The sequence below is a fragment of the Vipera ursinii genome (genome assembly GCF_947247035.1).
Source record: "Vipera ursinii genome assembly, chromosome: 1".
In the NCBI taxonomy this organism is placed as follows: domain Eukaryota; kingdom Metazoa; phylum Chordata; class Lepidosauria; order Squamata; family Viperidae; genus Vipera; species Vipera ursinii.
Window position 1 is genome coordinate 62,746,518 of NC_139512.1, and position 23,689 is coordinate 62,770,206.

Below are 23,689 nucleotides of genomic sequence, written 5' to 3' on the forward strand. Positions count from 1 at the left end.
TTGACACAATGGTCAGATATGGGAGATTTCATGCTATACCGTACAATGAGCGTCTCTGCATTTGCGGAGCGGCAGAGGTAGAGGACCTGGCTCACATCCTATTTGACTGTTGTTTGTATAAGAGGGTGAGAGACAGGTATCTTGGTCTATATACCAAACGAATGACCCATTGGGATCCCCATATCAAAATAACTTACCTTATGTCCGGCCAGAACTTGAAAATAATATCCAATGTAGCACAGTATTTGAACAAAATGATCCAGTTAAGATCTGCATATGTGGGACTGATTGGGGTAGATTGTAAGGGCGACTCCGAAATATAATGTTTCCATATTTTATCTATATCTTAAATTTGCATTTTATTACTATTTTAACTTAAATTGTATTTTAATTCCATTTTAAATTGTATTTTATCAAATTCCATTTCGGATTGCTTTTATCTAGTTTTGGTGACGGTTTGTTGCTGGAACTTTGTACTTTGATATGGCCCAAGGGCTAATCAATAAAAGTTGTTGTCAGAAAACAATCTTCAGAAACCCCATAATCAGAAAATGTGAATGTTATTTTTTTAAAAAACTGACTTCATCTTGGAATACAGCACTTTCCAGTTTTTATAGGTGAAAAATTAAGTGGTAAAATTTTTATTTGCAGCAGGAGCTTGAAACAAGAGCATCAAGCACTGATTGCCACTTGAGCTGTTGTTCATTTATAAAGTTCTAGGAGCCGCGGTAGCACAGAGGCTTAATTACACTGAATGTGCTAAGCAATTGCCAGCACTCTGATGGTTTGAGTCCAGCTCTATGGGACAGGGTGAGCTCCTGTGTCTTCCCCCTGTCTCCTGCCCACCAAGCAGTTTGAAAGCATTGTTTGCGAGTAGATAGATAGGTACCACCATTTTGGTAATGGGAAACTGTTGGTTGCATTCTGCACAGGTAGCTGGAACTGGTGCTAGATTGCCCGGATGTGCTTGGTGGAGGAGCAATGGAGGAAAGTCCTGGATAAACCGGGTTCCTCTGAGAACCTTGCCAGAAGCTAGTTCACTCTCTTGCAACAGACTAGTAACTGTCTGCTACTAGGACTTCTACTAAGTGCATAACATTGGAGCCTTCCTGACCTTGTATGGCATATGCTAAATAAATAATAAGTACAAAGTTCTCCCTTTACTGTTGATGAATTTGATCAATTCTCTCTCACACACACTCTCTCTTTTTGTATGGTACTAAATCAAGGTCCTGATGTTGTGTTAAAAAGTAAGACATGGCAAATCCAAATGAAATTACTGCAACTCATCCAGCTGCAACTACTTTACCAGAGACATGTTTGCTGGTGATTTTGATTTTGCTACTATTATTAATTTGGGATGAGGAGGACTATGGGTGATTGTTGATGAAATGGGTTCAATCTATTTAGTTGCAAGTAGCCTGGCATAAAATACAAGTGTTATATTGCAGTTGAAAAATCCAAGAAAGCGTGCGAAGTACTAGTACTATATATCTTAAGCAGTATATTGTAAGGGGATGAAGTCCTACAGTCAAAATCCCAAACAGTGTAATGGCGGGAAACATAACCATAGACTTATTTTTTAGGGATTCAAGCTATTGAAAACCAAAGGGAAATATGACAGCTTTCTATTCTTTCCCCAGTATATTTTAGCAACAAGCAATAACACTAATTTGCCAAATTAGATAGAAACAGTGACATGCCTTGTTCCCTTCTGGAACATTTAGTTGGAGTCTGTGCAGGCACAAGCCACATATTTCTCCTCAGCTATTGATTGGACTTCGCTAATGGTCTTACTTATGGCTATTGGAAAAGTAATCACTCTGTTGAATGCAGTACAAGTATGTAAAATGGTAGTGACAACAAAATATATGAAGATAAATTATGTTTTTATTTTTATTATTATGTGTTATTATTCAATTAATCATATATAGATAGCCCATAAGGGGACATGTATATCTTCTTTTTCCTGGGCCACTAACTGATGTCAGCTGCAATGCAGTGTTTGGTTGACAATTTGGCAACTCAATCAATATTTAAGTAATTTATGATCAGCTTCAAATAATCATATCCTATTGATTGACATGCCAAATGCTTGGCAGCCTAAGAAATTATGGATCATGCAAATTGCTGCCTTCCCACAAGTTCAATTAAGCATCTTTATGTTGATGTAATTAAAACAGCAGTGGCATCTGAAATTTATCAAACATGATAGGCCAAGTAAGATAGCTTTCTAGAGTGGTAAAATAACTTTATGCTACAAATTGTTAGCATTTATTTTCAAAACATTACTGAATTTGGGTAAGTAGAGATGCACTTAATCATTCTCTTCTTATTTCCTATAAGAGATTACAATGTTTAATTCATTCATTTTGACTGTCATGTGCAGTAATGGTTTATTTCAAAAGAGTACAAACTCCCAAGATATGCTGTTGTGAAAAGTCAAGTCACTTCGTTTGGTCTTGCCAAAGTTAACTTTTTCTTTTCTTTTCTTTTTTCCTGGATTGCACTTGCTGGCATTGTGGAGATTATCCAGTATATGGCCCAGGTATTACATGAAGCTCTCAGAATCATTTTCTGCAACCTACAATATTACTTTATAGGTCCTGAAGACACTGCCCATCAGGACATTTGTATGTTGGTCTACATGAAGCAAGCCATGAAGCAAGCCATGAAGAAAAGTGGTCTAGTCTCATCAGGTCTGCTGGCAAGAGTAGGACTTGATTAGCTGAGCTAGGCAGCCATTGTCCTAAAACCTTCTTTGGAAGTCAGCACCTAGCTTGGACCTGGACCTGAAGATTTTTCTTTCAACACTTCCATGCTAAGAATTACTGCTGTCTAAAAATTCTGCCTGTTCTCATATTTAATGCCAGGTAGGCTTCTGAGATGGCATTGGGGTCTGTGGACAAGGAAGATAGGCTGGATGGCTCAAGAATAGTGGGATGCCGAAGATACAAAAGGATTTAAATAATTGGGAAAAAATACAATTATCTCTATTGGGAAGAATCGCAGCTGTTAGAATGAATGTTCTGCCGAAGTTTCTTTTTTTGTTTCAAATGATACCTATATTGAAAAAGGATGCCAACCTTGATGAATGGCAGAAGGGTATTAATAAATTTATCTGGGCGGGGAAGAAACCAAGAGTTAAATTTAAGATTCTGCAAGATGCTAGGGAAAGAGGGGGACTCAAGGCGCCTAACTTGAAATTGTATTATGATGCGGTGGTCATGACATGGGTTAGCGATTGGCTTAATTTAACTAATAAAAGAATACTTCACCTTGAGGGTTGGGATTTGGTTTATGGATGGCATGCATATTTCCTTTATGATAAAAAGGTGGATAGGGCTTTTAAATCTCATATTCTTAGAAGTGCCTTGCTGCGTGTCTGAAAAAAGTATTATTATAAGTTAAATTATAAAATACCGATTTGGGGAATTCCCGGACACGCGATAGAAGGTGTATCTATGGGAGTGAGTTTGGATATGTTTTCCTATAAGGAATTACTTAGATTGGAAGGGAATAATTGGCAACTTAAATCATTAGATGAGTTAAAAAAAAGAAAACATAAGTTACTCTTGGTTCCAATATACCCAACTGAAAGCTAGGTGGAAGCTGGATCAGAAGGTTGGCATCACAATTACAGATGAAAACTTAGTAAAACAAATTAGAGATTTAAATCGTGCACATATAAAGAGGATATATAATATTTTAATTGAATTGGACTCGGAAACGGAATTGGTTAAAATTTGTATGATAAAGTGGGCACAAAACATACAGGAACCAATTCCGTTGGATACTTCGGAGATAATTTGGGTCAGAAATGTTAAATTTACTCAGGCTCAAAATTTAAGAGAAATTTTTTATAAAATGTTTTATAGATGGCATTTGGATCCCAAAAAGTTGTCTAACATGTATCCTAACCTACAGTCTAAATGCTGGAGATGTGGTAGTTTAGATGCTACTTATTTTCATATGTGGTGGACTTGTAGAAATATAAAAGCTTTTTGGATTAAAATTTGGTGGAACATTCAAAAGATTTTTAAGAGAAAGATAAAGTTTTCTCCACAATTGTTTTTATTGGGTATTGTTGTAGATTGTGATACTAAAGAAATCAATTTGATGTTGAACTTGATAACAGCAGCACGGTTACTGGTGGGACAATATTGGAAGAAGGATAGTTTGCCTACTACAGAAGAATGGGTACTTAAGGTATCGAATCTTGCAGAAATGTCTAAAATTTCTGCTTATTTGAAGGATCACTCACAAGAAAGATATATTCCAGTTTGGAGGAGATGGATAGATTATATTCAGAATAAATATGGGACTAAAAAGTTCCATTTAGCTTATGAGTAGATTTTAGATTGTTATTAATTTTAGTATTAGTATTGATTATATTTTTGTTTAAGTTATTATTATGTTTTTAATAATTTGAATGTATCAATGTTAAAGGGGAGTTAAAGCACATTATGAATTTGGTTAATTTTATAATGGATAATTTTAGTTAGAATATGATTATTATATCTATGACCCTGTATTCAGCTCTGGGAAGTGGGTGGGAAGGGGGGTGGTTTGGGGTGGGTGGTTTTTGGGGATATGTATTGTAAATTTTTTTTGTAAAACTCTTTAATAAAATAAAATAAAAAGAATAGTGGGATGCCCTAAAGAGAAAAGAAGAAGGCAGCTGAGGAGGATGGCCAGGTATATCTCTGTGCTGTGTAAAGGTAAAGGTAAAGGTTCCCCCGCACATGCATGCTAGTTGTTTCCAACTCTAGGGGCTGGTGCTCATCTCTGTTTCAAAGCCGAAGAGCCAGCACTTGTCCGAGGACATCTCCGTGGTCATGTGGCCGGCATGACTAGATGCCAAAGGCTCATGGAATGCTGTTACGTTCCCACCGTAGTGGTCCCTATTTTTCTACTTGCATTTTTACGTGCTTTCGAACTGCTAGGTTGGCAGAAGCTGGGACGAGTAACAGGCGCTCACTCTGTTATGCAGCACTCGGGATTAAACCCGCCAAACTGCTGACCTTCTGATCGACAAGCTCAGCGTCCTAACCCACTGAGCCACCGCGTCCCCTGTGCTGTGTAAAGAATGGTAAAGACAAAGTGAAGAAGCCTCTTGCCTTAACCACTATAATTGGCTCCCTTTCTGTCTACTAGGGCTATGCAAAACATTTAAAAGTCTACAGTTTTTCATAGCAGCATTGGAACAAGCCAAGTGTCTCTACTCAAAGATTTGAAATAGGCATGTCCTCTGGAAGGCTGACTCAACAGTTTCAAGATCATCTCCACAAGCATATCTGTGACTAACCACTTCACTTACCAGTCAGTCCTAGCAAAAGGGGTTTTTTTTCCTGATCATATAAATCTGCATGCATAAACTGGGGAAGCCTTTGAGAAAGCTTTGTACTGTCTAATATACAAATTTTTGTGTGTCATCTGTCTGATGTTGGTCCATCCATCCATCCATCCACCAACAATTACTAAAGTTCTGTGGTTGGATTGCAAACTTACTTAACTTTATTAAATGGAAAAATAATAAAATATAATATTATAAAACATATCAAGTTATTATCCCACTGTAATGCACAGTGTGCCTCTCCAAGAAATGTCTTCCACAAACACCTTCTGTATCTGGGAAGACTCTCTTTTATATAGTCACCTTTGAACTGCACCTCAATTGTGTCAATTGCATAGTTTTTTTTTCCTGGGTAATACAAAAAGCCCACATCTTCAATCTTCTTTAAAGGAAAAACTGACCCTTTCAAAGAATTCAGAACATTTCCCTTCCTACCTAAAGTGCTGATTTTGCTCCCCATTATCATTTTTGGAGCAAAATAAATTACATAAAAGAGACATTCCAACCTATTAAAATCCTTGCTCCCTTTTGCTCCTGTAAAGTCCTTTGTAGCCTTTAGATTGAATTATGACTGAAGTTTAAGGATGAAAAACCTGACTAAGCTTAGATATAGAAAGCATAGTCAGAAATAATGTCCTAAGATCCATAATCATAAAAACTAATATCAGAAGGGGATTCAAGAAAATTATACACAATTATTAAACATTTCAGAGGAAAATGGAACAAGGAGATATATCTAGATTTTTAAGTAAGGTAAATGGTATTATTGGATTAAATTTGTCCTTTTGGTTTAAAATCTCACTAATTAAATTGAATGTAACACTAAATGTTCAGTATGTTTTCAGAATGTCAGAAAAATAATGATGACATTTAGAGTCCTGCTAATAATAGCCAATCTCTTTCAGAGATACAGTATCTGTTTTAAATATACATGGCCACCTTCCCATAAAAAGCCCAATGCATATACAAAATAAAGATATATTCTTCAAGCACAGCCAAGGGACTTTAAGAAATGCTATAAATAATGCAAGCACAAGAAGCTTAGAGCTACTAAGCAATTGCATGACAAGGAAGGCCTGGTAGCTGTGCAGATTTGCTAGCACCTCTAATTTGGAAAGTGAGAGGAAAATAAAATAAAAAAAATAAGAGCACTGAGGATGATGGATTTATAGAAAAAGATGTAAATATAACTTTAAAGTTACATTTCTAAGGTTATTTAGGAATCAACTCCTATTAACAATTTCCTATTAACAAGGAAAGTGATTACTTTATAAATACATAAAGCTATTTCAGACTGGGATACTTTACTAAAAGTATTTTGGATTAATATTTATCTATTTAATCAGTCTTATGGACACAATGACACTGGCATTTCAGATTCTGAAAGACTATCGTGTTCTTTTGCACAAATCTAGCTGTTTTGATTTAATGCTATATTTAAAGATTGCTTAAAATTAAGAAAGAAAAACGTATTTTTAGATCTAACCTGTATGACATGAAATAGTGAAAAGCACAGAAGAAAAGCGGTATCTAATCTCACTCTTTCAAAAGTCAGCTTTCAAGCTATCTAGTTTCTAAGATCCTGCACATATTTAGCAGATTCCTTTCCTCTATGTTATCAGCTCTTTTCATATGAACTGCTTATTAGACTATAGAAGAAAAATAGTAAATCTATTCCTATCCCAACATTAATAAACGTTGCATACAAAAATTTCTGCATCCAGCTGTTGGAAATTTTTTCTGTACTTCTTCAGAATGTATAGCTGTGCTAGCAAAGCTGATTGAGTGTTTTATAATATTAAAAAGTTAATATATTAATTTGATGCTTAATAACTGCATTGTTTCTCTGAAACCCGATTCACTGACAAATGGGTAATGTGCCTCCAAAGACATTAATAAACAAACTTTTTTATAGATTCTTTATGGTAGTGGTGGCTCAGTGGGTTAAGACGCTGAGCTTGTTGATCAGAAGGTCGGCAGTTTGGCAGGTCAAATCCTGAATGCCACGTAACAGAGTGAGCGCCTGTTACTTGTCCCAGCTTCTGCCAACCTAGCAGTTCGAAAGCACGTAAAAAATGCAAGTAGAAAAATAGGGACCACTACGGTGGGAAGGTAACAGCGTTCCATGCGCCTTTATTTATTTATTTATTTATTTATTTATTTATTTATTTATTTAAATTTTTATACCACCCTTCTCCCGAAGGACTCAGGGCGGTGAACAGGGCATATCTTAAAACTACAAAAGTACAAAAGTTAAAAAGGAATTAAATTATTGCCCACAATAAAAACAATAAAAAATATATATAAATATTAAAACCCTCATCAGGCCAGGCCAGCTTGTTCAAATAAATGGGTCTTTAACCCGCGCCGGAAGGAGCGGAGATCCGGTGCCATCCGGAGCTCAATTGGCAGCTGATTCCACAAAGCCGGAGCGCCCACAGAGAAGGCCCTCCCCCTGGGGGCCACCAGCCGACATTCTCTGACTGGAGGCACCCTGAGGAGGCCCTCTCTGTGGGAACGCACAGGGCGGAGGGGAGTCGACGCCGGCAGCAGGTGGTCCCCGAGGTATTCCGGACCCATGCCATGTAAGGACTTAAAAACCATCACTAAGACCTTGAACCTCACCCGGAAGACAACTGGTAACCAATGCAGCTCGCGGAGCAAAGGTGTAACATGGGAGTACTGGGAAACTCCCAAGACAACTCTCGTGGCCGCATTCTGTACCAGTTGAAGCCTCCGAGTGGTCTTCAAGAGAAGCCCCATGTAGAGAGCATTGCAATAGTCAAGACGAGAGGTCACGAGCGCATGAGTGACCGTACACAGGGCATCCCGGTATAGATAGGGCTGCAACTGCCGCACCAGGCGAACCTGTGCGAAAGCCCCCCTGGTCATGGCTACTACATGATCTTCTAAGGTAAGCCGTGCATCCAGGAGGACTCCCAAGTTGCGAGCCCTATCTACGGGGGGTAAAGACTCACCCCCCATAGAAAGTGATGGAACGTTTTGAATGTCCCGGGATGCCGGAATGTACAGCCACTCAGTCTTGTCAGGGTTGAGTTGAAGTCTGTTCCTCCCCATCCAGACCCAAACCGCCTCCAGGCAACGGGACATCACAGTGAGGGCATCACTGGGGTGGTTTGGGGTCGAAATGAAAAGTTGGGTATCATCAGCATATTGATGATACCCAACTCCAAAACCACGAATGATCTCACCCAGCGGTTTCATGTAGAAGTTGAACAGGAGAGGCGAGAGAACCGAACCCTGAGGAACTCCACAAACGAGAGACCTAGGGGCCGATCTCTGCCCCCCTGCCAACACCGACTGCGAACGTCCCAGGAGATAGGAGGAGAACCACCGAAAAACTGTGCCTCCCACTCCCAATCCCCTGAGACGTCGCAGCAGGATACCATGGTCGATGGTATCGAAAGCCGCCGAGAGGTCTAATAGGACCAGGACAGAGGAATATCCCCTATCCCGGGCCCTCCAAAGATCATTCACCAGAGCGACCAATGCCGTCTCCGTGCTGTACCCGGGCCTGAAACCCGATTGGTACGGGTCCAGATAATCCGCTTCATCTAGGACCAGAGGGAGCTGATGCGCCACCACACTCTCAACAACCTTCGCAAGAAAGCGAAGGTTGGAGACTGGACGAAAGTTGTTCAAGACAGCTGGGTCCAAGGCAGGCTTCTTGAGGAGAGGTCTCACCACCGCCTCCTTCAAGACGGTGGGGAAATTACCCTCACTCAAAGAAGCAGATATCACCGCCTGGAACCAGCCTCGTGTCCTCTCCCTGGCTGCATAAACCAGCCAGGAAGGGCACGGATCCAATAAACATGTGGTGGAGCTCAACCTCCCCATAATCCTGTCCACTTCATCAGGGGTCACAGAATCAAACTCCTCCCAGATAACATTGACAAGACCGCCCGTGTCCTGATCGTCAGACTCTGCCCAGCTGGAGTCCAAACCGGTCCGAATCCGAGCGATTTTATCTGACAGATGTTGACCAAACTTCTCGGCACAACCCTGCAAGGGATCCTCCCTCACCTCCTAATTAAGGAGGGAGCGAGTCACCCTAAACAGGGCGGCCGGGCGATTATCTGCGGACGCGATGAGGGCAGAGAAGTAATTGCACCTCGCTGCCCTCATCGCTGCGAGATAAGACCAAATATAGGTTCTTAACCGCAACCGGTCGGATTCGGATCGGCTGGACCTCCAGCAGCTCTCTAGGCCCCGTTTCCGACGCTTCATCTCCCGGAGCTCCGCGGAGAACCATGGAGCTCGATGGGATCTGCACCGGGTCAGGGGCCGCAGGGGTACAACTTGGTCCAGTGCCTCAGTGGCTGCCCTTTCCCAGGCTTCCACTAAGGCATCCGCCAAGCTGTGAGCGACGGAGGCAGGTGGGGATCCCAGCGCTGCCTGGAACCCGAGAGGGTCCATTAAGCGTCTGGGGCGGTACCATCTAGTTGGTTCCGCATCCCCACGGTGGGGGGTGGCAAGACGGAAGACCAGCCGCAGGAGGTGATGATCGGTCCATGACAGGGGCATAATAAATGGAGAGCCCCCACCAAGATCATCCAACCACCGTCCAGATAAAAAAACCAAGTCAAGGGTGTGGCCTCCCTCATGAGTTGGTTCAGAAATTACCTGCGTCAGGTCCATGGCCGTCATGGAAGCCATGAACTCCCGGGCTAACTCAGGTGACCCTCCCAGGGATGATAGATTGAAGTCACCCAAAACTAGAAGTTTGGGGAACTCAATCACCAAACCGGAGAGGACATAGAGTAGCACAGGCAGGGCTGCCGCTGTGTGACTAGGCGAAACGTACACCAGCAGCAAGCCCAACTGCGCCCCCGAACCAAACCTCAAAAAGAGAGACTCACACCCGACTATCTGGGGAACGGTGGTCTCCCGCGGACATAAGGTCTCCCTAATAACAACCGCCACTCCCCCGCCCCTACCTTGAGCCCGAGGCCGGTGTAATGCTCAGAAACCTGGTGGGCAAAGGTCAACCAAAGGGACCCCACCCTCTGGACCCAACCAGGTCTTGGTGATACAAGCTAGGTCCGCATGCTCACCCTCCACCAGATCCCGCACAAGGGGAGCCTTATTAACCACGGACCTGGCATTCAGGTACACCAGCCGGAGCTCAGGAGGCTGCACATCCTCGCTCCCGGCACCTCGGGGAAGAACCAGAGGGTCGGAGCGCCTCACCGCTTGCAAACAGCGGAGATGGCCCTCCCGGTAACGATACGGCCCTCTGTCCATACGCCTGCTGCCATACCCCAGTGTCGTGGGAATCGGTAATCCCACGACCCGCTCCCGAGCCCCAGATGTAACCACAACCCGCTCCCCCCGAATGCCGTCAGACCCAGGCATGGCCTGCAACACAGTTGTATGGCCACCCCCCACAGCCAGACAACCACTATCCCCCACCCCCCTCCCCACCCCCCTAAAAAATTTGACTAAAAAATTAACCAGGGGCCTCTTATTAAATTTATATCGAGAGCCCCTGGCCTTACCCGGCCATCTCTCAGGGTCCCAATAATTGGGATGCCTTTGGCATCTAGTCATGCCGGCCACATGACCACAGAGATGTCCTCGGACAAGTGCTGGCTCTTCGGCTTTGAAATGGAGATGAGCACCGGCCCCTAGAGTTAGAAATGACTAGCACGCATGTGCGGGGGAACCTTTACCTTTACCTATAGTAGTCAGTAGGAAACACCATGTAAGAAGCTTTCAAACTTCCTTCAGATTTAGGCTGAAGTTAGATCAAGCAGCTTCCATATTTGTCTGAATCAAATTAGACTGCAGAGTCCTCTCTGAGCTTGGTTGTTTTCATGCAGACATTTCCTTATCTTCAATGTGGAATGGAGTGGAGTTGCTCTCTGGTTATAGACAGTATCTTGCCCTGACAGTGTTGGTGGGGATGATGTTTTCACCTTGGTAGTTCTTTGACTAAGCCAGTGATGGCAAACCTTTTAGAGATCGAGTGCCCAAACCGCAACCCAAAACCCACGTATGTATCGCAAAGTGCCAGGGCCGCATAAGCATTATGGTGCCCTCAGGGGGGGGGCAGGGAGGCACCTCTGAGTGCCGCCTCTGGCACGCAAAAACTGGGGGCACAAAAATGGGCCACCGTACTGCAAAAATGGCCACCACTGCACCGCGGGGTGCAGATACAAGGCACTGCACCATGCAAGAATGGGGCAGGGCTAGTGAGTATCACGCAGGCACTAGCCCTGCTCCATTTGCAGCATGTGGGTGCTCACAGCCCCGTGCGCTTATGCACACATGTAAAATGCTTCTAATCCACCAATGGACAATGGTTGGTGACCTCTGCTCTACCACCTCTATTTGAGTTTGCTAATCGGCCACTTCACCTCCTTTGTGCTGGGCAGGGCTCCTGGTCCGGGCAGCAGTGGCAGCCTGATGGACCTGCTGCTGGTGGCAGTAGCGTGTGTGTCAACAGAAGGGGCTCTGAGTGCCGCCTCTTGCACGTGTGCCATAGATTCACCACCACTGGACTAGGCAGTTGTTTATTGCTTGATTGTCTTTTTTTAATCTAGGATTAATCTTGATATTAATTTCTGCTTTGCTGGTGTTGATTAATGGCCAGGATCTGTTCTGATCTTTTGGTTTCCTTTTTGGTAATTTTTGTCTCTTTTGAATGGGGTCTAAATGCTCTTTATCTTTATGCTATATGCTATATAGTGGATATAAACAGAGAGCATATCCCACTCCCTTCCAGCAATGAAGATGCTATTGAAATGTCTGCATGAAAAAGACCAAGGATTCCATAGTTCAGCCTTGAAGTACATATGTTCTTCTCTATTAAATCAGACTAATTTCTGAATAACTGTTTGCTGAATCATTGAATCTTCAATGTTTATATGTATGTATATATTCTATTGTATATAATGACTTCAAGCAGATAGTTTTATACTGTACCTTGAGTATCCATACAATAATTAGTGTTTCATCAGCCATATCTCCATTTTTTTGTTGATGCCAGACATTTTAGACCCTGGTAGGAAATCTGCAAGTCTCCAGCAGTTGGACTACAAGTCCAAGCAGTCCCAACTAGTATGGTATAGGGAGGAAATCCTGGGAATTGTAAATGTGAAAGTACAGTTGTATTTCATTTTTGTTTTAGTGGCATATGGGGCAGGGCCATACAGCCTCTGTTTTTTCCTCATGATTTCTAGGTTTAGACTCTAAAGAAGTAGGGTCTACTAGAAAGATACACAGATGCTTGGTAATTAGAAGCTGTATCTCTTATAGGGTCCTCCCAAAGTTTGATTTCACATCATCTGACATAAAAAGTTCTTTGTAAAAGAGGAGCTTGTGAAAAGGTGGTGTTTATACAGTGCATGGTATGATGTATTAAATGTATTTCTTTGTATTCTTCTACAAAAATGACACTTCAAATAGCTCATTAAAACACTGGTGGTTTTTTCCCACTAGAAAGAATTGGATTTGAAGTTTTGTTTTCAACTCAAGTTTCTATCAGCTAACTTTGCTGCATCAAATCACAGTAACTGCCATTACAGAAATGCTGAATGTTACTTGCTGCCATCATCTCCATTTCAAACATCTGGGCATGGAGCATCAATACCAGAACAATTCTTATTTTCCAACCAGCCAAGCATAGCTGGGGCAAAAAAGTCCCTAATTAGGTAAATAGGTAAATACATTAAGTTTAAAATAAAGTATACGCAAAAGGATTGCTCTTTGCTATATAAGTCTATCTGGGTATGCATGAAAACTGAATGGATTCTCATGAAAGCACAATCTCCCTCGCTGCCTATATTATTTGTTCCCATCAGGAAGAAATAAATTTAGCTACATATTGTTTTGCCAGATTTTTTTTTTTTTAACAACATGGTAATATCAGAATATCAGTATAAATATACATGCAATTGTCAGCTAATATTGTGGTATGATTTTCGCAGTGCCTGAGGCAACAGATCAGTATTGTCAGAAGGAAGAAAAATAATGCAGAAAGAAATACATTAAAAGAAGACTTTCCAAATGCTTTTTTAGAGCCGTAACACAGAATTGGCTCATTATCAACATGTGGTCCTGTGCAGTTGAATATGAATAATCTAAATGCTGTATATTCCAGCAATGCCATATGCTGCACATATGGACTTATGAAAAAAAAACCTGCAGTGCCAAAAGGAATCTGCATTTGAAAGCAAGTAGACAATCACTCCAAATGCCACAGATGAAGAGGAACTGGATTCCTCAAAGAAAAAGAAAAACAAAAACCAGCACAGGGCAAGTCAGCATTGTTATCCTTGTATTTACAAAAGCTGTGGCCAAAGTTCTAAATTGGACAGCACTCATACCAGACTTTGCATGGACAGATCCTCTGATTTCTTGCGCAATTTCTCTACTGTATGATGTGTAGTGCTTGTCACCAATTATTGAGAGGACCATTGAAATGTTGCACGCAGGTTTTAGCCTACCAAAACAGGTAATCCCAGTCTTTGATGGTTAAACATCAAGATGATGATGATGATGATGGTGGTGGTGGTGGTGGTGATGGTGGTGATGGTGGTGATGTTATTCATTCAGTTGTATTCATCTGTTGGAGATTCTATGGGCCAGTTCCCTCCACATCTTCCAATCTTGCACTGCTTCTTTGAATTTTTCTATTGCTGTGGTGATTGTCAGCTTTGATGGTGTCCAGCCACCATGTTCTTTGGTGGCCTGGTTTCCTTTTACCACTAACTCTTCTCAACATAATTGCTTTCTCCAGTGAATTCCCCTGCACGATGTGACCAAAATAAGTGACACACAGTTTTGTGATTTTGCCTTCCAGGTGTCTAGTGTTGTGTGCTCCAGTACTTGCTTGTTAGTCACCTTTGCTGTCCAAGGAAAACATCAACCTACACTTCACAATCACCACTCTAACCATGATGTCAGAGTTCATAGTTTGGGAAAGAAATAATCTGAGAAGCAGAAAGATTCTTCTAATATATTTTTCTTTCAAAACAAGAATGCTCTCTCTCTCTCTCTCTCTCTCTCTCTCTCTCTCTCTCTCTCTCTCTCTCTCTCTCTCTCTCCCTCCCTCCCTCCCTCCCTCCCTCCCTCCCTCCATCTCTCTCTCACACACACACATACACACACAAGGGAATTCAGAGGCACCATAGAGTTTCTGGGATACTGTTCCAAGATTATAATATTTATTTTGCTTTTTGTGTGTGGAATTTTAAATAGTTCATTGCTGTATTCTATAAACTACTCTGAAAGCATCTTTGAGGAGAGAAAAAAACATAAATAAACCAAAAAAAAAAACCTCACCACATTTGGACTGGGTCATTGTTGGCTATTTTATGCATGGGGAAATTCGTGATTGGCTCTATCTTTCTAAAGTGTATGTTTACATGCAGCCAATCAGATACTTTTATGATAATAATCAGAGTTGATTATCTTCGCTCAAGATTTACCTGCAAAAGTCTACCCAGGAATGACTTCAGCACTGGAAATTCATCACATGTGAAGCAGTCCATACAATACAACTGACTTTTGTAAGCATGCTCAGTTATGAATAGAATTACCTGACTGTCAGTCATCTTATTTTAAAATACCTATGTTGCAAAAACCGTATGTGTCATTATAGATTTAGCAGTAGTAGCAACATCCTCTTTTGTTAAACAAGGAGGCAATAAGACTAATTAACACTCACTAGGGAACCTGAAATAATGATCCCTCTCTCTTTGGAGAGCCAATTACCCCAAATATTCACATTAACTACTTAGTGCTTCTTTGAAAGAAATGTCTTGATTTCTTCTTTTCTTTTTAATTTAAAGCATTATATAACATGTAGCATCACGTTATAAAATGTTATGTCACATCCTGACAGGATACAGCTAAGGGTATGATGAATACATTGGGAGCAATCAGAAATCTGCTAAAATTAATAAAGAAATGAACTTTACTTGGTAAGAGCGCTTGGGTGATATCTTCGGCTCCCAATCGCTGATGAGAACACATCAAAGTAAAGTTGTCTACCACAGTGTGTCACTATTGCTTCTCATAGAGACATGGGACATTATTTCCTCTGTGGAGGAAATAAGTAAGGGATGCAATATATAACGGAAACCTGCATTTATTGTCTTACTTTTCCATCCTTACCATATGTAATCTCATGACTTTGAAGGCACTTTCAGAAAAGTATTTGAGGGAGTATTTCTTGGAGATGTTTCATTACCCAAACTAGGTAACATCATCAGTGCTGGAAAAAGTATTTACAGTTCCTAATAGAATTATCTGTATAAGGGGAAAAACATGTGAAGATGCCCTTTTAAAAGATTCTTTTAATCCCACCTTTATTCCTTTTAAGTAACTCAAGGTGGAGAACATACATAATACTCCTTTCCCTATTTTCCCCACAACAATAACATTGTTGTGGAGTCCTCGGCTCTCTCTGATTAAAGATACCAATAGAAAAGAATGCATATGTTTCAGGGTTGAACTGTGAAGTCCTTGGTGTTCTCTGAGCTTGTTTGCTTGTTCTGTGGACATGTTTCATCACCCAACTTGGTCCTCCTTCATCAGTGCTAGTGAGTACAGGTAGTCCTCAACGTACGAACACAACTGAGCCCAAAAGTCATGTTCCTAAGTCAGATGGTTCTAAGTTTGTTTTGTTTGTTTGTTTGTTTTATTGTATTTGTATACTGCCCTTCTCCCGAAGGACTCAGGGCAGTGAACAGGGCATACGGGATATCTGAGGGAACACCTGCTGCCGGCATCAAGTTCCCTTCGTCCAGTGCGCTCCCACAGGGAGGGTCTTCTCAGGGTGCCACCGGTAAGAGATTGCCAGCGGACAACACCCAGGGATAGGGCCTTCTCAGTGGGTGTGCCTGCCTTTGGAACCAGCTGCCAGTGGAGCTGAGGACTGCCCCCGACCTCCGTTCATTCCGCCGGGGCCTGAAGACCTGGCTCTTCGAGCTCTCTGGCCCAGGCTGAGGATTAATTTATTTTAATTGGGGTTTTATTTATACAGGGATGAATTTATTTTTTTTTAAACTTGGTTTTTTAACTTTTGTATTTTTGGTTTTTAATTACCCTGTAAACCGCCCTGAGTCCTCCGGGAAAGGGCGGTATATAAATGTAATAAAATAAATAAATAAATAAATACATAAAAAATACAGGATACAAAAATTAAAAAGAATTAAATAGTAGCCCAGCTAAAACAGTCGATAACAATATAAAAATCCCCATTAAAACCCCAACATATCCCCCATCAGGCCAGGCCGGCTTGTTCAAATAGATGGGTCTTCAGACCGTGTCGGAAGGAGCGAAGGTGCCATCCGGAGCTCGACTGGCAGCTGATTCCATAAAGCCGGAGCGCCCACAGAGAAGGCCCTCCCCCTGGGGGCCACCAGCCGACATTCTCTGACCGGAGGCACCCTGAGGAGGCCCTCTCTGTGGGAACGCACAGGGCGGAGTGAGTTTTGCCTATTTTATGACCTTTCTTGCCACACTTGTTAAGTGAATCACTGCAGTTGTTAAGTTAGTAACAAGGCTGTTAAGTGAATCTGGCTTTGACTTTGCTTATCAGAAGGTTGCAAAGTGATCACGTGATCTCGAAACACTGCAACCATCATAAATATGAATTTTGATCAGCTGACCGTGGAGAGGCTGGAATAGGCATAAGGGTGAGAAACAGTCTTAACTCACTTTTTTCAGTGCTGTTGTAACTTTGAACTGCCACTACATGAATGGTTATAATCAAGGACTACCTGGATGGGGTTTGCTCCCTTCTATTTATACAGTAGCTTACACCCCAGCAACATTGGCAGGGAAAGCTACTGTATAAAAAGAAATAGCAGACCCCATACTCACTAGCACTGACTATTATCCCTAGTCAGGTGGTGAAACATATACAAGCAAGCAAACAACCTCAGAGATTCCAAAGGCGTTTTTTTCATGAGGCAACTGGACTTTCTTGTTTTTCTTTGAAGATGTTTCACTTCTCATACAAGAAGCTTGATTGATACAACTCAGAGAGCACCAGCCTCCAAAGTTCAACCCTGAACTACATATATTCTTTTCTATTGGTGCCTTTGGTATCGTGTGGGAATTTGTTGAGGTGTACTATGGTACTATTAGTATAATTAGTATAATTATAGGAGAAAATGACACATCTGGGTTTGGGTTTGGGTTTGTTCCAGGGTCTGGATCCATGTTGGCATCATTTTATACTGTTTCCGGTTGTTTGTGAGAATCTTCTTCAGGATGCAAGTATGGTCCTGCCACCCTGTGTCTGAGAAAATGCAGTGTTATTGAACAGTATATGGGTTGTAACTGAAGAATAACACATTTGAATGGCATGAGTTGTGAGCCATAGACAGCAACCAGTGATGCTTTGTTGTTCTATTTTTGTGGCCCGTCTCTTAAAAAGTTCTTCCTGAGAATCAATCTGATTGATTTTTCTATTGATCTCACTGGGTGGGTAGTTCAGTTTCCTGAATGCCTGGTTAATTCCATCAGTTAAGATTCTTACAGCATTTGCTTTAGTAAAATTAAAGGCAGCGATTTATTGGGGGGAACAATTTTGGAGCAACCTGTTTGCAAAAACCAGAACCAGGAGAAGTGAATAGAGCAAGGTTACCAACCCCATTCTTTTCTTAACAGTTCCTGGCCTTTTGTACTGATACACACACACACACACACACACACACACACACACACACACACACTCACACACACAAACACACTTCCCAGTGCCTTCTCTTCTGTGTTGTATTTTGTTCATTTGATACTGATATCTCAGTATAACGAGACCTACTAACTAGCCTCTCCCCCACTCCTGATCTTCCTAACATATTCCCTACTCTTTGTCAGCAACTGATATCCCAATGCAGCCTTTCCCACTGCTCTACCTGCTCCTCCATTTTTTTTGTACTGAATCCTCTCCTTTATCCCCTCAGCTGCAGCCCCTCACTTTACCACTGTTGATGTTCCAGTCTATTTTACAAACCAGCCCAGCCCAGCCTGCATATATCCAGGCTTTGAGGATATGCTTTGTGGATGTTGTTTTAATTTTGCCTATATATGGCTTAGAAAAACTGACGGAACTTGACAAAGAAAAATTACAATTATATAAAGCTGTCAAGTAAAAACATTCAGGTTCAAACAGGCAAATATGATGGATGGCGCCTCTTACTTCTAACGAATGAGCCAAGGTTCATTTTCTCTCTGCAATTCTTGACAATAGGCCACATGGTATCCTTAGGATCACATGACTTTCCTCCTTCCATCTTGTTCAAGGGAGAAGTATTTAAACATAGGCTTTACTTTTAACCTAAAGTGTACAGCCAGCTATGCTGTGTGAATCTGTGGAACATGTTGCTTAGTTATAAAATTCTCTTTTTCAGATGGATTTGCATAACATATTATTTATGAAGTGTAGGCATTTTAAGATCTTCATCGTGAATTATTATGAAGATGTTTATATGACTGGGAAAACAAGCATATTTTTTGTATGAGTGTGTGTTTTCCTACCACCCAACTGCAAAGATGGGAATTAATTACTTTTCAACACTGACTTTCTTCTCCAAACAAATAAGAGAAACAACTAAAGAAACTAAATAGATGGCTTCCGACCTTCTTTTCAACAGATATTAACAAACCCATCATGTCCCCTCCTTCTTAACTAGTTCAGAAATCCCTTTAGCCTCTTATTTAATTCCCATCTTTTTCAGTCATTAAACCCATAGATCATCATTGCCCTTTTTTTCTTCTTTTAGCAGACATAGGGCTGGACTGCAAAACATGTGTTCGTTTCCTGAAATAGGCATTAGACCAACCTCTTTGTTTTTTGTAAGGTTTTGAGCCCGAATGACAAGAAGCCTGGTTACTTTTAGATTAACGTGGAGCTGTTTTGAAGCCAGTCCAGTAAAATAACTTTAAAATAAAAATATGAAATTTCAGACCATGAATGCTTCTCCTCTGGTATTACCTTTCTGTATAGTATCTGCACACACTTGTAATTAGAGATAGGTGACTTTGTAAAACTACCATACTTTCACTATGAACTTTTGATCCTAGGATTTAAACAGAGAGGGGGGGGAGATTGAGCACTGATTTCAACTGTTGTGGTACTCATTATCTTTCCTCTGTTTCTCTTGCTGTTAATGCTTGACTTGTCCCCGCAATCTTTTCTGTTCACTTTTGAACTTGCTTACTTTAAACTAGAAAGTGAGGCATTATATTACTTTCTGGATGCAAATTATAACAGATAACAATATTGCATCTTTATTTCTTAAAAACCAGATATGAATTTGCACAGAGCTCCAGGCAGTGCGATTAATAGGTTAAAGGTAAAAATAGATAAATCATGGAGATATTTATGGAATAAAATAATATTTTCACATTTTGTATTTTTTTCACTATGATTCTCAAGTGGTTTTTCTCAACAATATGATATATGTTTGCTACATTAGATTCTTGTATCTGTTCATCTGCTCCTCATTGGAGAAAACATTTTCTACCTGTGCCAAATTCATACTTCATTCATATAAACTTGTTAGATATTCTGTATACCCAAACTATTTACAAATAGACAGCATTCATTATTTTCTGTTTATATAATGTTTATATGTGTATTCCATTTATATTATTTCGTTTCATCTAGCCAGTATGAGACAGGTTTCCCCCCCCCCTAAGCATAAACTACTGTAATGTTTGGATCTGACTAGTAGCAGAATACATTTTAAAGTATAATAATTACCAAAGAAAATAAAGCTGGTGACTTATAGAACATACAGCACAAAGTCAATTATATACACTTCAATTTAAATTATTGTATTGGGTATAGAGTCTTGTGTTCTAAGAAAGAAATGGCTTGCTTCATTTTTTGTAGTATTGTATTGCTTGTGAATTATTTGGTAATTGATGCCATTATCCATGTATTTTTATTAGACAACTTATTTCAACTACACATACTCAATTCCAGCAACCGTTCCCTATATGTTTTAGCCTCCAGTCCCCCAATCATCTTTGTTGCCCTTCTCTGTACCCTTTCTAGAGTCTCAACATCTTTTTTACATCGTGGTGACCAAAACTGGATGCAGTATTCCAGGTGTGGCCTTATCAAGGCATTGTAAAGTGGTATTAGTACTTCATGTGATCTTGATTCTATCCCTTTGATAATGCAGCCTAGCACTGTGTTGGCTTTTTTGGCAGCTGCAGCACACTGCTGGCTCATATTGAAGTTATTGTCTACTAGGACTCCGAGATCCCTCTCACAGTTACTACTATTGAGCAAGGTACCACCTATACTATACCTGTGCATTTGATTTTACCTGCCTAAATGTAGAACCTTACTTTTTTTACCATTGAATTTCATTTTGTTAGATAGCGCCCAGTGTTCAAGTCTATCCAGATCCTCCTGTATTTTAACCCTATTTTCTGGAGTATTGGCTATTCCTGCCAGCTTGGTGTCATCTGCAAATTTCTTCAGTTTAAGCCTAAATTTTGCAATAAGAAGCTTATGGTCTGAGCCACAGTTAGCTCCTGGTCTTGTTTTTACTGACTGTATAGAGCTTCTCCATCTTTGGCTGCAGAGCACATAGTCAATCTGATTTCTGTGTTGACCGTCTGGTGATGTCCATCTGTACAGCCGTCTCTTGGGTTGTTGGAAAAGAGTGTTTGCTATGACCATCGTATTCTCTTGACAAAATTCTATCAGCATGTGCCTGCTTCATTTTGTACTCCAAGGCCAAACTTGCCTGTTATTCCAGTTATCTTTTGGCTTCCTACTTTACCATTCCAATTCCCCATGATGATAAGGACGTCATTTTTTGGTCTTAGTTCTATAAGGTGCTGTAGGGCTCCATAGAACCAGTCAATTTCATTCTCTTCAACACTGGTTGTTGGGGCATAGATTTAGACTACTGTGATATTGAATGGTTTGCCTTGGATTTGAACTGAGATCATTCTGTCATTTTGGGGATTGTATCCCAGTATTGCTTTTCCTACTCTTTTATTGACTATGAAGGCTACTCCATTTCTTCTGAGGGATTCTTGCCCACAGTAGTATACCTGATGGTCATCTGAATTAAATTCACCCATTCCTGTCCATTTTAGTTCGCTGATACCTAAGATTTAATTTTAATTTAATTTAATAATATTTATATACCGCCCTTCTCCCTGAGGACTCAGGGCGGTTCACAGGGCAGAATAAAATACTAAATACAAACATTAAAAAGAGATTAAATGATTGCCCAAGTTAAAACCATTGGAATACAATTCTAAAAACCCCAAGATAAAATTAGGACACCAAAAATAAAACATCATCTCTTGTTTGACCACGTCCAGCTTTCCTTGACTGATGGGTCTTACATGCCAGGTTCCTATGCATAAAAAATCTTTACAGCATTGGACTTTCCTTTCACCACCATATACATCCACAGCTGAGCATTCTTTTGGCTTTGGCCCAGTCACTTCATTCTTTCTGGCACTACTAGTACTAGCCCTCTGCTCTTCCCCAGTAGCATATTGGATGCCTTCTGACCTGAGGGGCTCATCTTCCAGCATCATATCTTTTTTCCTTTTGGTACTGTCCATGGCAAAGATACTGGAGTGGGTTGCCATTTCATGGCAAAGATACTGGAATGGGTTGCCATTTCCTTCTCCAGTGGATCACATTTTGTCATAACTCTCTGCTATGACCTGTCTCTCTTGGGTGGCCCTGCATGGCATAGCTCATAGCTTCATTGAATTACGCAAGCCCCTTTGCCACGACGAGGCAGTAATCCATGAAGGGGCCAGATATTTACAGGATCATTTTTAATTCCATCCACAAGGAAAGGGAGTTGCTTGCAGGTAGTATATCTATTCTAGTCTCAGATGGAACTGAAATTCTGAAGCAACTTTCTAATGTAATTATAGTGGCCATATTGAAACTTACAAAGGAAGAGCTTGCTGTTCACTATTTGGGACCATATTGAGGAAGATATAAATATCTACCCATGGAATGATGGAAAGGCTTCTGATTCATGAAAACTGCCAAGTAATGGGGAAGTCTATCACTGATGTAAAAAACAAAAAGACTCCTGAATTTCCTGTCAATAACAGATAGAATTGTCAAACCCTGCCTTAATGAAGGGTGAAGCCCACCAAGATGAGGACTGAAAAATCAGGAGGAGCCTGGCACAACCTTCCTCAACTAATAAATTCATGAGCTACAGCTCACCCCATCAGGTGCAATCTAATCTAATTGCATCTCACTTCATCAGATGCCATCTGAAATGGCATGTGATGAACTGAGCTGTAGCTCATAAAAACCTACGCCTTTTAATAAAATGTGTTAGTTGAAAAAGGTGCTACTAAATTCTTCTGATTTGGGGCTAATATAGCTCTCCTCCTACAACATCTAAGATGAGGATTATGCATTAAGAGTATACAATAGTCACCCAAAGGTATGTTTACCCGGGATTTTATTCAACAACAATTTGAAGACAGGCCAATATACCTGAAGGAGTCTGTACAGTTTGCAAAACTGCTTCCAATGTTGGCTGGCACCAAAGCAACCTTCCTATGCTTTAGATTTTGTTCTGCAATCCATGCAGAGCCCATGGATAGCTGCTGCGTGCAAATATCTACAAACAGCAACTATTTGGGATTTTCAATGTCATCTTTCAATTAGCAATGCACATTGGTTACCAGCATTTCAATATAAGAATAGTGAAAGGAATAGTACATCCTCAAAACTGTTGATACAGCAACCAATAAAACATTGGCATGCTTTTCAAATGTTAAGCAATTTATCTTGCTAAAGGCTACATATTTAGAGCAGGAAAGCACTTCAACTAGATTGATACAGTTGTTGTTTCAGTGCTTGTCAAATAGCCTTTTATGTTGCAATCAAGTAATAGATACAAGATTGACAAGTTACAAAGAAAAGGAGCTTTCAGTCAACAAACAGACTAAAACCCATTATTGCAGTGTGTGCACTGTGTCCTAGACTTGTAAACACATCTTCATTGATCCCATAGAAAGATAGTAATACCTCCCCTTGTATGGCTCAATCAAGATGCTTTTCACAAAGAAAAAGTGCAAACAGTATTGAAAAAGCCAAAAGAGACTGATGTTACAGTCAAACAGTAAATAATGGTTGATGTCGGGAAACCTATCTATAACCTATCAAACTCTTGTCAACTGGAATGAAAGTTATAACGTATATTCCACCTACAGAAGATCAAAACTATAACAAGTACCAGTCCTCTTATTGTCATTCATGCTTTAACAGTTGGTGAAACCAGCGAGGGAAAAAAAATCTTTTCTAGTTTGGCATAAGTGTGTCTGGGGTGGGAA